Below are 13,652 nucleotides of genomic sequence, written 5' to 3' on the forward strand. Positions count from 1 at the left end.
AAGTCTCCTTCAAAAACAGTATAATAATACCAAATGGACATAAAATGTCACAAAATATTTATTGATATGAACAGATCAATTACTGCCTAAGGCTGCATTAAAAAAACAGAAACAACTTGAATCATTTCCAAAGTCACTGTGTTAGATGTGTTAATGTGAATAGTGTATTCTAAATACTTTGGATTACTTAAACATCGTCTTACATTTTATGCAACATTTTGAATTTGGCACTCACACCATTCTACTCACTCAAACAGACTATTATGCAGAGGTGCAATATAAGACAGATTTTCTTTTATGAAACTTAGGTCTAAAAAGTGTGGGTTGTCTTACATTTGAGCACCAGACAATTGCATGTTCATTTATTACAACAGATTTTCTTTTTGAATGAAGAGTACCAGTGTCTTTTACAGTGTTGCATTGTGGGTTGTTTGTAGCCTGTCAAACAGCCAAGAATTATATCTGTCACCAATGATGAGCTCAAAAAGACTGAAGTCTGAAAAATGTTAATGTCTGAGAAAATAATAGTGCAAGAGGAATGAGAGTAAGAGAGGAATCGACTCGCTACAGTAACTCAGTCAGATGACTAGTGGTCTACAGACGTCCAACCAAACAAAATGTTGGTAAGCTGCCAAACACTGTTACACTGACAGATGGCTGTGGGAGGATGAGATCCATTCATTATAAGTCTTGTCTTAACGTTGTTAGTTTGTATGGCGCACAGTGCGATCACTCACAAAAATGTGAAGGATAACTTCACAAAGGACACAGCGCTCACTTCATCAGCGAACACACATGTACTCTGTTACTCCTCAGCACAACTCAAGGAGCTGGCTTCACCTGTATGTAGGGCGGCTGTGCTGGAGGGCGAGAGGTGAGTGTGACAAATTTGATATTGTGTATGTTGTTTCCTTTTGCAATATTAATATTGTGCATGTTGATATCTAGATAAAGATATGATAACAATATATAGTTCAGACCTTGTTTAAATGCAGCTCGGTTACCCAGTAACTGGTTAAATGTTTATACACAAATTGTTGGACTATGAGTGTGTGGGTATAGAAAAGGAGATACGAGCAGTTGTGGACTGACTTGGATTTGGCAGCAGCTGTGCTTCTCAGGCGTCTGGTATTCTTTAATTTGACTCATATCATTTATAAAACAAACCCAAAACATTGGCAAGGCTTCATTATTTCCTTAAAATGCTGTTCACACCATAATGACTTCTTCATTTCAACACATTCCCCAGCTGTGGCCTGGTGCCGTCATTGCATCAATCAAATTTTGTCTCAAAGCATAAAAGTACACTGGCTTAGAGTAACATACATCCGTAACTATCAGTTAGTTCAATTATATTGAAAACATTATTTTGTCTATTTATTTATCATGATGCCTATAAAATGTCAAAAAATTATCAGAAATGCTCAAGATGTGTTGCAAGATCTCAAAGCCTTGTTTTGTCTGACCTTTAATAAACAAGACTAAGGGTCTACGGCCATTTAGCCGCTCTGTGTGGCTGTAATGGTCATTGTTGAGAAAACCAAATGGACAAATAAATAGATACATAAATCAAGAAAATTGAAAAATTGAAACTTTGACCTGATGATGGTGTTGGATGAAAAACAATTGCTCACCACAGTTTACAAAGACCCTTGATGTCTGCACCATATTACATGATAATCTATGCAACAGGTTTTGAGACATTTCACTCAAACCACAAAAGTGAACCTCATGGTGGTGCTGGAGGAAAAGTGAGGGCATCATCAAATTCATCATCCTCCAGTCATCATCTGGAGACCATGAATTTCTTGCACTAACATCTGTGCCTCACCCTCATCCACTCATCCCTCGAGCAAGGCCCTTAACCCCAACTGAAGTGGCCAGCAAGTCAGACTGTGGTTGTACTGTAACTGTGTGAAACTAAACTGGAAATATGGTCACAGCCTCCTCTTCCTGTGTTACAGCACTGAATAACGGCTTTGGAGTGTTTTTGCAGAACATTTTGACATAACAATGAAGTTGACCTTTGACCTTCTGGATATACAGTAAAATGTCATCACTTCATTTTATCCTTACAGACATTTGTGTTACGGTTTTGAGTTGTATGTTTTGGTTGTTGCACTTTTTGTTCTTTCTGTTCCCCCTCCCTTTTGTTTTCCCTGCAGAGCTTGTGTGTGGCAGGGGCGTGGTGCAGCACTGGCAGCCTGACCCACCTGCAGCCCATCATTCATTAAGCCAGTTTAAAACCCCCGGTTCATCACCCACTCTCTGCCAGATTATTCCATGCTCTCTCCCTGCATGCTGTTCCCCGGCTACCCAGTCTCCAGGTTCTCCGTCGCTCTGTGTCTCTGCCATTCTCCTGCCAGCCAGCCTCTTGCTTCCTTTGCCTGCTTTGTTGGACTGTCTTTGGTTCGTGCCATTAAAGAAGTCTTCAGTTCCCACTCTCTTGTCTCTGTGCGTCTCTGCTCCGGGGTCCTAACCTGATAGGGAACCTAACAATTTGAGTTAAAGTATTATAACTCATGTATGGATTCATAAGTGATGGCCAAATTTTTGTGTTTTTGTGAGATTATAGTGACCTTTGACCTCCAAAATGTAATGAATTCATCTTTGAGTCCAAGTGAATGCTTGTGCAAGACGTGATGAAATTCCCTCCAGGTATTCCTGATATATCGCATTCACAAGAAAATGAAATCACTTTGACTTTGACCCTTGCCCCACAAAATCTACTCAGTTCCTCATTATGTCCGAGTGAAGGATTGGGCCAAATTTGTAGTTCCACCCAGGCATGACTGAGATGTCATGTTCATAAGAAGCAGACGGACAACCCAAAGACATATTGCCTCCGGCTCTGGCTGTTCCCAGGCATCAAACTGTAAGAATTTCATTTTCACTTGATAAATAACTGAAATAATACATTTATTATCAAAATAATTATCTATCAAGGAACCAATAAATTGACAAATTATTTCAGCACTGATAACTACACACCACCTAAGCAAAAACTAGATTTTCCTCTTCACATGTATCTGGTGAGTATCTGCTAAGTTTTCAGTGAGGTCTGTCTTAAAAGCTTTAGAGTCCAGCTATTAAAAATAAGCTCTCAAGGTGAAAAGGCAACCTTGTCTTACAAGACGTGTTAAGTTTTTTAATGTTAGACAAACAGGTTGGATTTTTCCTCATTTTAACACCTGTCTCTTCCAAAAAAGAGAGAAATTATTAAATGAACCAGAACACGAGGCAGCAATCTGAGAGTCACTTTCCATTATCCACAGCCTCACACCATGCTTTTACTTTATATCACAAGCTGTAGCGCAGTGTAAAATGTAAACACCAGATGACAGATGTGTGCGTGACAGTGTGTGTTGTGTGTCTGGGGGGGTGGGGGCTCCAGCTGGACCATCTTTCATCTCTGCATCTGTCATTCTTTTCCACCTAATTCCTCCATCTCTGTGACTGCTCCCCACCCCTCCCCTCCCCTCCCCTCTCTGTCTCTCTCCTCACCTATCTGTGTGTCCATCCATCTCTGCCCACCCAACTCTCTCTCTCTCTCTCTCTCTCTCTCTCTGTCTCTCTCTCTCTCTCTCTCTCTCTCTCTCTCTCTCTCTCTCCCCCCTGCCATCATCCCTCAATACACCTGGCTCGACCCACCCCCTGAAGCGGCCTTGACATTGTGGAAACCCAAACTGTCTCAGTGGAAGCAAAATCAAACCCCTCTTTGTATTTCATGTGTCGAGATTTAAAACCGCTGTAGAAAAAAGCCAACGGAGAAGCATTCAGGCTCCCTTGTGAACTTTATTTACACATTCAACCTTAACAAACCCAGTTATTTTCAATATATTTGACAAGGATGTTACTGTTTCATAATAGAAAATTGCATTTGCACTTAGAGACTTATGGCATTTAGCCAGTTGTTATGGATGTCTGGGTGGATATCTAATCAGTCAGCAAGTGCATCATGCTTGTCATTTAGTGCAACAAAGAGGATGAATGAGGGTGAGGGGAAAGATAAAGGGAGAGAGATGTAAATGAAAGGCAGAGGTAAAGAAATGTAGGTTATTCACTGTGTTCTGGTTGTGTACAGCAGTGTACACATAGGTGATCATGAATAGTGATCAGAGGCTTACTCCAGTCCGCTATCAGGCAAATAATCTCAGATCCTCCAGTGCCCCCTTTAAGCACATAATCCTATGTTATATGGGAGATGACAAACACAATGGTTAGTAAGGTTGTCCATGCAGCCATACCTGCTTTGGTTTCCCTAAGCAGGTACTTAACTGGCAGGCCCTGCATTCTAACTGAATGATAAAGGAGGCTTTTTCATTTCCCCTTCCACAAATGGCTCCGTAAAAACAGCAAACACACAGGGTGAGAACATAAGAATGGAGGGCGAAGAAAAAAGGCGCCCAATTCTTCAAAACTTCAAGCATCACTCCCACAGAGCTGCACATTCAGCACACAGCAAAGTTGCAACGAGTGCAAGAAGAGCTTCCTTTTAAAATCCCAGTCCTTGTGACTTAGCTCCACTTAAGCTCTTTTCACACGAACAGAGGCAGAAAATGGCAGCGAAAAAGACACACTGCAAAAGGCCACCTCGCTGGTTTCCCTTGAAGACCCACTGATCACAGCAAAAGGCTGCTGCTCCGTTTGGTTGAAAGCCGGGACTATTTGATTTGAAAACTGTCTGAAACACATTTTTGATGTTTTCATTTCATTTGAATTGGAAGCGTGCATGTTTGTCTGCGCTCTGAGGAGGATTTGTGACACAAGGGGCCACTGTACAAAGTCCAGGCTGAATGGCTCATGCAGCTTACTTTTCTCATTTAGATTCACTGTTGAATCAGAAAACTGAGATTGATGCCTTTTGCAGTAGACGGCTATGTTTTTCACCCAAAACAAAGACAAAGGCAGCTTTCGTCTTTTTTCACATTTCATCAAGAAGGACTGCTTTTTGCTTTTTGAACAAAAGAGAAAATGTAAACCGACCTTTTTAGGCAATCACAAAATATACACATGGTCAAGTATAGCCTGACATATCAAAGCGTTGTCAAGTTTCATATTCTCTCAGTAACACAGTCACTGTTGTGCACATGAAGCTGTGAGTTTCACTGCGTCGCTAGTCGTTGCAGACACGTTCAAGGACTGTGCTGACTGTGGATCAGAGCAGAGTTCAGAGGATTTGGTGGTAGCACAATTTTAACAGAACCCACAGCTGTTGCTAAGTAACTAGCAACTCACTATCAAACACCTTCTCCATATCCATATCATCTTCCAGGTCATTACTGCATATATACTGCATATTATATACAGACTCAACAGTGGAAAGGCTTGGAGATGGAGGTCTCCTGAATTATTTATTAAATAATACCATATATAGTGTGTGCTACAGCAAATATCATTTGTGACAAATAAATAACCCTATATCCAGCTCTGTGCGTTTGCTGTCAGTCTCACCTGGCTGCTGTCCTCCTCCTCCTCTCTACATCTCTCTCCTCAGTAGCTGACCCTCTCCTGCTGCTTCAGCTGCCACAGGAGCACTGCTCCAAGCCTGGAAATATATGAAATAAAATTAACTGGATAGCTATCACACTGGTGGGACTGTTCAGCCTTCCCATGTGTGTTTTGTTAAGTTTGAGGTAGGGCTGAACAATTAATTGAAATGTTATCAAAATCGCAACATGACCATTGCAGTATTCAAATTTTTGATGAAGAATTGTGGTACTACAGGGATGTCTATAAAGCATATTCACACAACACAGAAAGGGATTTACTTGGTTGGTACAAGCCCCAACAAAAATCAAATCAAATGAAATTGTGACTCATATAGGAATCACAATATCTGCCAAAAGAATTATATATGGTTTGGCCCTAATGTCTGTGCACTCTATAATACTTCTGATCCAGACTGTCTTTGCTCTTTCTTAGGATGAGTCTTTGAAAATATTCTGGATTGAGGGAGCAAGCATTCAGTGTCAGAGTTAGAGAATGTCGATACTGCCAGCCGTCTTCTCTGAGGGGAAAAACCAACAACAATCCTTCCACCCGCGTGGTCCTGTTTTGATTCAGAGTTCAGTGAAAGGAGGGACTGTTCACAGACACTGTCCATTGTCAATGTGGTGTGTCAATGTGTTTGAATGTGTGAGATAGAGAGAGAGAGAGAGAGAGAGATGCACTGCACACAGCTCTACATTGAAATCAGATTTCAGCCATTTGAAATACTGATGAAAAAAAAAATCAGTATGCGGGGGTCAAATCTCATATTGTGGTGAGCTGCCACAGATAAATCAACACTGACGTGTTCTGACAATCTTCTGGCTGACAGAGATGCACATTACGTTTTAAAGAAGCTACACAGCACAGAATGAACACAATGATCTGTGAGAGGACGTTGATCAATACCGATGACTCAACAATTTCCTAGCCAAGTGCTGAGACGTCTCGTTTTGATTCTCTTATACATATTCACAGAACAATAACGTCCCACTCAGCAGAATTACAAGACGCCCTGAATCCCAAGGTCTCCGCTTTAATGAGCTGACCTGCCTTTCCACACCACGTCCGAGTGTCTGTGCTCTGCGAGTATTTGCACATGTGTTGATTTCTTAGTTGCTGTGGATTTCCATGAGCAGACAGAAGAGCAAAACCACAGCTCTCAGCTGCAAGTCTGAATCAGCAACAAGGAGGCAATGACTCACATCTCTCACACCTCACTTTCTGAACACACTCATACTCATCTCTCGTATCATGTCGGTTCATCTGTCAGTCTGATAGCATTGTTTCTATGGCAAAGTGTGTGTCCGACATGGCACATTGAGTCTTTATTTGTACAGGTTCCTGCAATTCAGGAGGGTTCACAGATGACTGACAAGCCAAAAAAAGGACAAAAGCCCTGACACGGACAATGAGATACAATAAAATAGATTTTAAAAGCTATAATAACCTTAAGGAACAAACCAAAAAAAAAAAACTACATCTGTGATTATACTGACAGATCTTTGCCCAGTAAAACTAGCACATTTGAAATGACTTTAATCTAGCAGGATACAGAACTGCCTCTCTTGTATCTCTTTCAGAAAGTCACTTACTGCTGCTCTTCACACTGCTGCAGACTCATTTGAAGCAAGGATGAATCAGAGCAGCAATTTCAGCCAGCAATTTTAGCCTGGTCACAACCACAGTCCTTTTACCAGGTAGTGTGGGAATTAACCAGCACTCCAGCCTGTGAAGAGGTGATCCTGACAGCAGGAGTCGCTTCTTTGAAACAGCGATTCCAAACAGCCGACCTGCCAGCACGGCAGACAGCTGTTTAGCATTTTCCGTCAGTTCAATCGTTAAGTCAACACGGGCTTAATCTCCCTTGGTGAAATAAACTTTTATTTATTTATTTCATTTGAACTTATTTATTTCATTTGGGATTTATGCCATTCTGATTTCATGAAACAGGTGGTCCAGGCATGCGTAAGTGTAATCCACTCAGAATAATACTCTTATTTGTTCCAGACTGTTAAATCCATTGAGCTGCATTTTGGTGATACATCAGGCTGAATACATTTTCACAGGCCGGCCAAGCAGATGGTTTGTTCCAAGAAAAAAAAAAAAAAAGAAGGAGCTGACTGACAGTCTGAAACATATGTACAACATTTTTCAGGCAGTTTACAGATGTTTGCATGCAGAAAGGGAGATTTTATGTTCTATACAAGGCATATTTTCTGGTTGACAGTAAAAGCAGAATGCCTGCATAAAGGTGAGGTAGATGTGATATGTATTAATTGTACTTTATGGCATTTTTTTTTTTATTGTTTGTCCTGAATGGTTTGTTTCTTCTGTACTCTGAGAGGGGTGGACAGTGCAGTCCACACTAGAATTTTTCAATTTTTGATCAACTGCACTTACACTATGGCCACTGAGAATTCTTGATACTGATTGGCTGAAAGGTGTGGATTCATTTTGAATTCGTGAAAGTAGAGCTGAACACCTGTGACACAGGTTTTTGTTTGCAGTTCTGAATCATGGGTGTGGAAACAGAGCTGGGTCCAGTTTTTGTCGGTTCGGTCTAAATAGGCTGAACTGATATTTGTGTTAATGACACATTGTGGCAAATTAAACCTCAGCATCACAGTGCAACGTGTATTGCTTTAGTAACACATGTAATATTATATATATAGTAATATTATGTATGTTTATATAAACAGAGCCACTAGTGTCTTGCAAGAGCCACAGAAATTAGTCTTTGATATTTTTTTGAATGTGGAGGTCCGGTAGGAGGAAGAAAAAGGAGGACTTTTAAAATTGGATTGTGTTCCACAGCTTCATATTAAACCCAAAATGTATTTAAAAACTCTTTGTGACACTCCCCTCTGGCAGGAGGCTGCGGTCCTTCAGGACCAAAACCTCTCGCCACAAAAATAGCTTCTTCCCATCTGCTATTAGCCTTATCAACAAGGCTAGAGAGCCCCACTGTTGCTGATCAATTGCACCAATCACCAGAAAAAATTCCTTGTATGTGAAAACATACTTGGCAATAAAACTGATTCTGATTCTGATTCTGATTTACACTTCTCATAATATAACATAAAGTATGTGTAACACTGAGATTTGTGCTCTTACTTCTTTGTAGAGCTGTACGCAGTGCATTGATTCACTCAGCCCTTCCTTTCCCCTCAGAGTGCACAGAGCTGCTGCTGCTGTGTGTGTCAGGACTGGACTCAATGGTCAGTCACAAGATGTAATCAAATAGACTCATTCTGTGAGAAAAATGGCACCATTATAACAGCAGACTGCCAAGGTGCCAGCATGTCCGGCTTTTAAAGGGAATAAAAGATGGCACTCTGATTGGTTTATTGCATGTTACGCCCAAAACACTCCCGTGATTGAGTAAGAGACTAAGTGCGACCCTTTGAAACCTTGCACCTGGCACACTGACCATTTTTTCAGCCGTAAAAATAGCAGAAGTGGGTATGAACATGCCCTGAATGCACTTGCGCCATGATGAAATAAAGTTTGAAGTTGTGTTTTCTGACCACTCAACAATATTTAGCTCAGATTTTAGTCTTCACCAAATTACTAGGGGAAATGTATTTATGTGACACTCCACTGTGTTCACCAGCAGTGATCATGATTTCCCTGTCCATCTCCCATGAGAATGCTGTTTACCCGATTTCAGTTGTTGAGGATCTGATCTGGTGACAGAAAATACTGAGGCAGCACTGGATTTCAGCCAAAACTATTTCTGAAAAAAACCCCCAAAACACAGCAAAGAGTTGGAGAAGAAAGAGAGAGAAGACGGTCCACCACAGACACACGAATGCCTTTGATCTGCAGCCGTATAAAACTGGCCGGCAGACACACACAGTGAATGAATGAGTTACTGAGTGTTACATATCTCTACAAAATGTCAGTGAACTTCAAAGGACATCAGACAAGTACACAGACACACACTGCATATCCCATTATTTTTAGAAATAGGCCAAAATATATTCTGCAGCAGTGTGTTTTGGTGTGTGTGTGTGTGTGTGTGTGTGTGTGTGTGTGTATCTGGGACAGAAGTCTGTATTTCAGCCAAGCTTGCATCTTTGACCAAAGAGTAAAAGAAGTTGTAGAAGGATGAGGTGTTATAGTGAGATGCAGAATCGGTAAACACACACATACAAACATGGAGCAGCCAGTGTTGTGGACCTGGCGTCAGAGTTTACTCTGACGCCAGGTCCTGCATGGACTGGAATAGATAAGAATGGCCACATGCAGACTCCTTTCTCTTTTTCTGTCTTCGACAGAGTCCACTCATTCTCTACAGCTTGGTACGCGAGACACTAACTATGATAACAGTCCCGTCGCTAGGCCACTGCTGAAATCCCGCCAGAACGGGATGAATTCTCATGTGTCCCTGTACCAAAACTCAGATGGGAGAAAAGGGAAAGAAGCTCAGGTAAAACGCTAATATTGGATGAAAGTGGGCATGAAGGCAACACAGACTGTAAAGTCTACAAAGAGAAGTGACGGAGAGAGAACTTCAGAGTGAGGAGCTCCAACACTCAGAAAATCCTGAGCACCCACAGAGTAATCACACTGATGGGGTGATCGTATCAGGAGAACAGTTACAGTACTGAAGATAACTCAAGATAAACGCAGGACGGGGGACGGTGTAAAACAAGTGACCTTTGACTTTGAATTAAAGTTGTGTGTGTCGATCATGTCTGTTGTCTAATAGTGCCTCATTTTGCATCGCATTGTGTAGCAGTTGTTTAACCAAGGTGAATGAGTACTAGAGGAATGTATGTTAAATAAATAAATAAATAACTGAGGCCTCTGCAAAGTGAGTTTACTTGTAAAACACATCACGTTGATACGGCACAGAGAGGACACAGGTGGTAGCAACGCGACTCATTCCACATCTGTCCAAATCAGTCTTAGAATTTCCTTTATAATTATCACTATTTTTATTTAAGCGTTACCACAAACACCTCAAAAGGCCCATAAAATAGTGATCCAACATCATCTATTATGTACCATTATTATTATTAATAATTGTATTATTATCATTATTATTACTATTAGGTATGCCAAGGAAAAACATAAAACGTGAAGTAAAGTAACAGCTCAGCCATCGCTCATGTTGCAAAAAAAATAAATCTGATTAATCTATAATGCAGTAATTTCACTTGGTGGTGGTGCTTTGACTGTCCACTCTTATACTGTAGAACAGACCTGGGCATTTTACAGGCCGCAGGCCACATCCGGCCCCTTGACCCTTTCACAAACAAGAAATGTAAATGAAAACTAGTTCACACCATGCACGCTGCGCTGCTTTTATTTTGAAAGTGTGACTTTTATTTATGTACGGACGCATGTGCAGGTGAATGCTCACCGACAGACCGTCAGATTGTCAGCTCATGTGAAAAAAAGTAAGATTGATACCGAATGCCGCATTTTTAACAAGGCATGGACTGCAAAATATTTATTTACAGAGGTCAAAGGAAAAGCCGTGTGCTTAGTTTGTGCTGCACAGGTCACTGTGTTCAAGGACTACAATTTAAATCGGCACTACGCGACCAAACATGCAGAAAAAATACAAGAACTTGTCTGATGAAGAGCAGGTCAAGGAGGTGGATGCTTTGCTAAACTGCAAAACCAGCAAGGGTTTTTTATGAAACTTCACGCATCCAGGGATGCAGCTGCCAAGGCAAGTTATGTCATATCCCACAAAATCGCTAGAAAGTTAATTAATTGCTTACATTTGCAAAACAACTATTCAGTATTTCTGAGTTATGTGTTAAAAATAAAATGAAATAATGATGTAATTATTGTTTTCCTGTTTATGACTTGTATTTTTGACTTACTCCACAATTTTATATCTTTATTGTAATAGAATATCCTTAGTCTTTTGATTACCAGTAGCATAATCAAGTTGGAGAAAATTAATATTGAACATAGTTCAGGTTATTGTTGGTCCGGCCCTCTAACACAGCTCAGGTTTCTCATGTGGCCCTTTGGAAAAAATAATTGCCCACCCCTGGTGTAGAATCTAAAAACATTACATGTTGCTCATTGGTCTTTGAAAAATGATTTACTCACTTGGAAATATTACTCCAGATAAAGAGGAACAAAAAAAAATCAAGAAACAAGAAGCATACACTGATGGAAAGTAACTAAGTACATTTACTATAGTACTGTACTTAAATACAGTTCTGAGGTACTTTACATTAATGAAATATTGTACTTTTTAATTCACTGTGGAATTGCTACTTTTAGTTCTTCCACCACTGGCAACACACACACACACACACACACACACACACCAACCACAGTCCAGTGGAAATGATTTCTATATATAATGGGCTTTTGATTGCTGATGTAAACCAACAGATGAACATTACTGACTCATTCTTTCCATCTTAACTCAGCTCTGTAATTCACAAGCAGTCGATCTGCAAGTTATTGGGCATTAGTTAGAAAATGTATTTCTACACCCGGAGCTGAAACATGCTCAACTATAGGGCCAAAATCTATTCCAAGCATTTGAGAAGTGTATCAACACTCACCAGTCTCATTAGCAGTTAAAGTACTTCAGACTGCTTTTCCACATATATTTGCATTTCCAAATCTGGCCTGATAAACCAGCAGGCCCATACATATTGAAAAACTCTGATGGAGAAACTCTCTCCAGAATTTGCTCATTTAGTCATAATCATCTCAGTAAAACTGCATTGAGATTTGTGAACATTTGCATAAGCAGGGGATTGATTTGTTTATGTTTACAGACGGAGGTTAAGAGTTTTGGGAGCGGCTCACGGAAGCTCTGGGTTAAGGTGGAATTTTTTCTCATTTGTTTTTCAGTCCTATGTGGTGTGAAATCAGTGGCCCGTTCAGCCTGAGTTGTGGCCTCTGAACAAATTAACATCCATATGTCACTCATATGCTTAGTTATGCTTTGTTCACTCGAAGGCTATGGGGGAGGAAACAGTAACAAACATTATGACTATGAGTTAATTCTGAGTCATTACATCTCTTCAAAAGAGTTTGAACTAAAAGGAACGAGTTATGTACAAATGGATGTAAAGGATTCATTACATCTCAAGTGATTGCAAAGATCTGTGTTTATTTCATCCATCACAGTACCAGTGTGCAAATGAAACAATTACAGAACACAATGCATTAGTTTAGTGAAGGCTTTGTGTCCAAAGCCTGTCAGGGTTCACTGGATATTGTACATGTTTTCAGTACATCTGGCCCCAGTGGATCAAAACCCACTGAACTGGCAGTGCAAGTTCTCTCCCCTTCCTCTATATCTGCATACGCTATGTCTATTTATACATTATGCATACATTCACGCATTGACAGAACAATCCACACATGCCTATGTGTGTGTGGTATATGTGCAGTTTATACTCTCAGCTCACATAATATAATAATTTGTGTAATTCATGTGCAGCCAAAAATGCAGAAGGCTTAAGTTACAGACCAGTGCAGCTACATCACATAAAAACTTGAACATGCTCAGTGTTAGAAACAACATACGTGTCCCTTCTGAACATGATGCAGTATATGGTGGAGTGACTCTAAACAGTAAGGTCCCCTTATTATCATCAGAGCTTTTCAGCTGCATCTTCTGCTCTCCACTGAGCTCAATGAAACATGGCTGATACGAGCTTCTGAGGCTGTCTACCTACTGTCTCCTGCGTGAATGGATAATGCTCCGAACACTAAGCTGCTTTAAATGCCGACTGTGTGCATAACCAACAGTTGATACCATTCATTTGATCTGATATTTGTTCATCTTGCCCGTGACCCAGCTTTAAGCCCCCATCATGCGTTTTCATAAACCTCAGTATGACACAATCTCTCAGAGATTACTCTTTAATCCATCTACTAATATTGCATAATAACGTAGGCCCACACTACCTAAATGTGTATTACATAAGATTGTGATGGAAACACCCACCATCTGGTTACTATGACGTTATGTAACATGTTGCATGTAACACAACACACTACTTAGCCTTGTACTCATTTTGCTTTGTAAATGATCAATCAATAATCAATTAAAACATCATTTACCCACCTCATGTGCAAGCAGTGATTTTTTCCATTTTGTTACTTAGCCCACTGCATGAAGAACACAGGGCTCAAAAGGTCACATACTGTATTCGTCAGGT

At 40.5% G+C, this 13,652-nt stretch overlaps 1 protein-coding gene across 3 annotated transcripts in view; it reads right to left on the reverse strand.

Moving 5' to 3' along the window:
• The window catches only part of lrfn5a (leucine rich repeat and fibronectin type III domain containing 5a), a 120,165-nt gene that overhangs the window by 67,986 nt on the left and 38,527 nt on the right, over positions 1-13,652 (reverse strand). For 2 of the 3 annotated variants that reach the window (XM_071471374.1, XM_071471375.1), the window contains one exon: positions 5,455-5,548. The exons of the other annotated variant lie outside the window; for it this stretch is intronic. The gene's annotated coding sequence lies outside the window, so the exon portion shown is untranslated. The remainder of the gene's footprint in view (positions 1-5,454; positions 5,549-13,652) is intronic. 3 annotated transcript variants of the gene reach the window in all.

The sequence above is a fragment of the Trachinotus anak genome, unplaced genomic scaffold (genome assembly GCF_046630095.1).
Source record: "Trachinotus anak isolate AG129_WGS33_773 ecotype Australia unplaced genomic scaffold, CSIRO_AGI_Tana_v1 ptg000033l, whole genome shotgun sequence".
Lineage (NCBI taxonomy): Eukaryota > Metazoa > Chordata > Actinopteri > Carangiformes > Carangidae > Trachinotus > Trachinotus anak.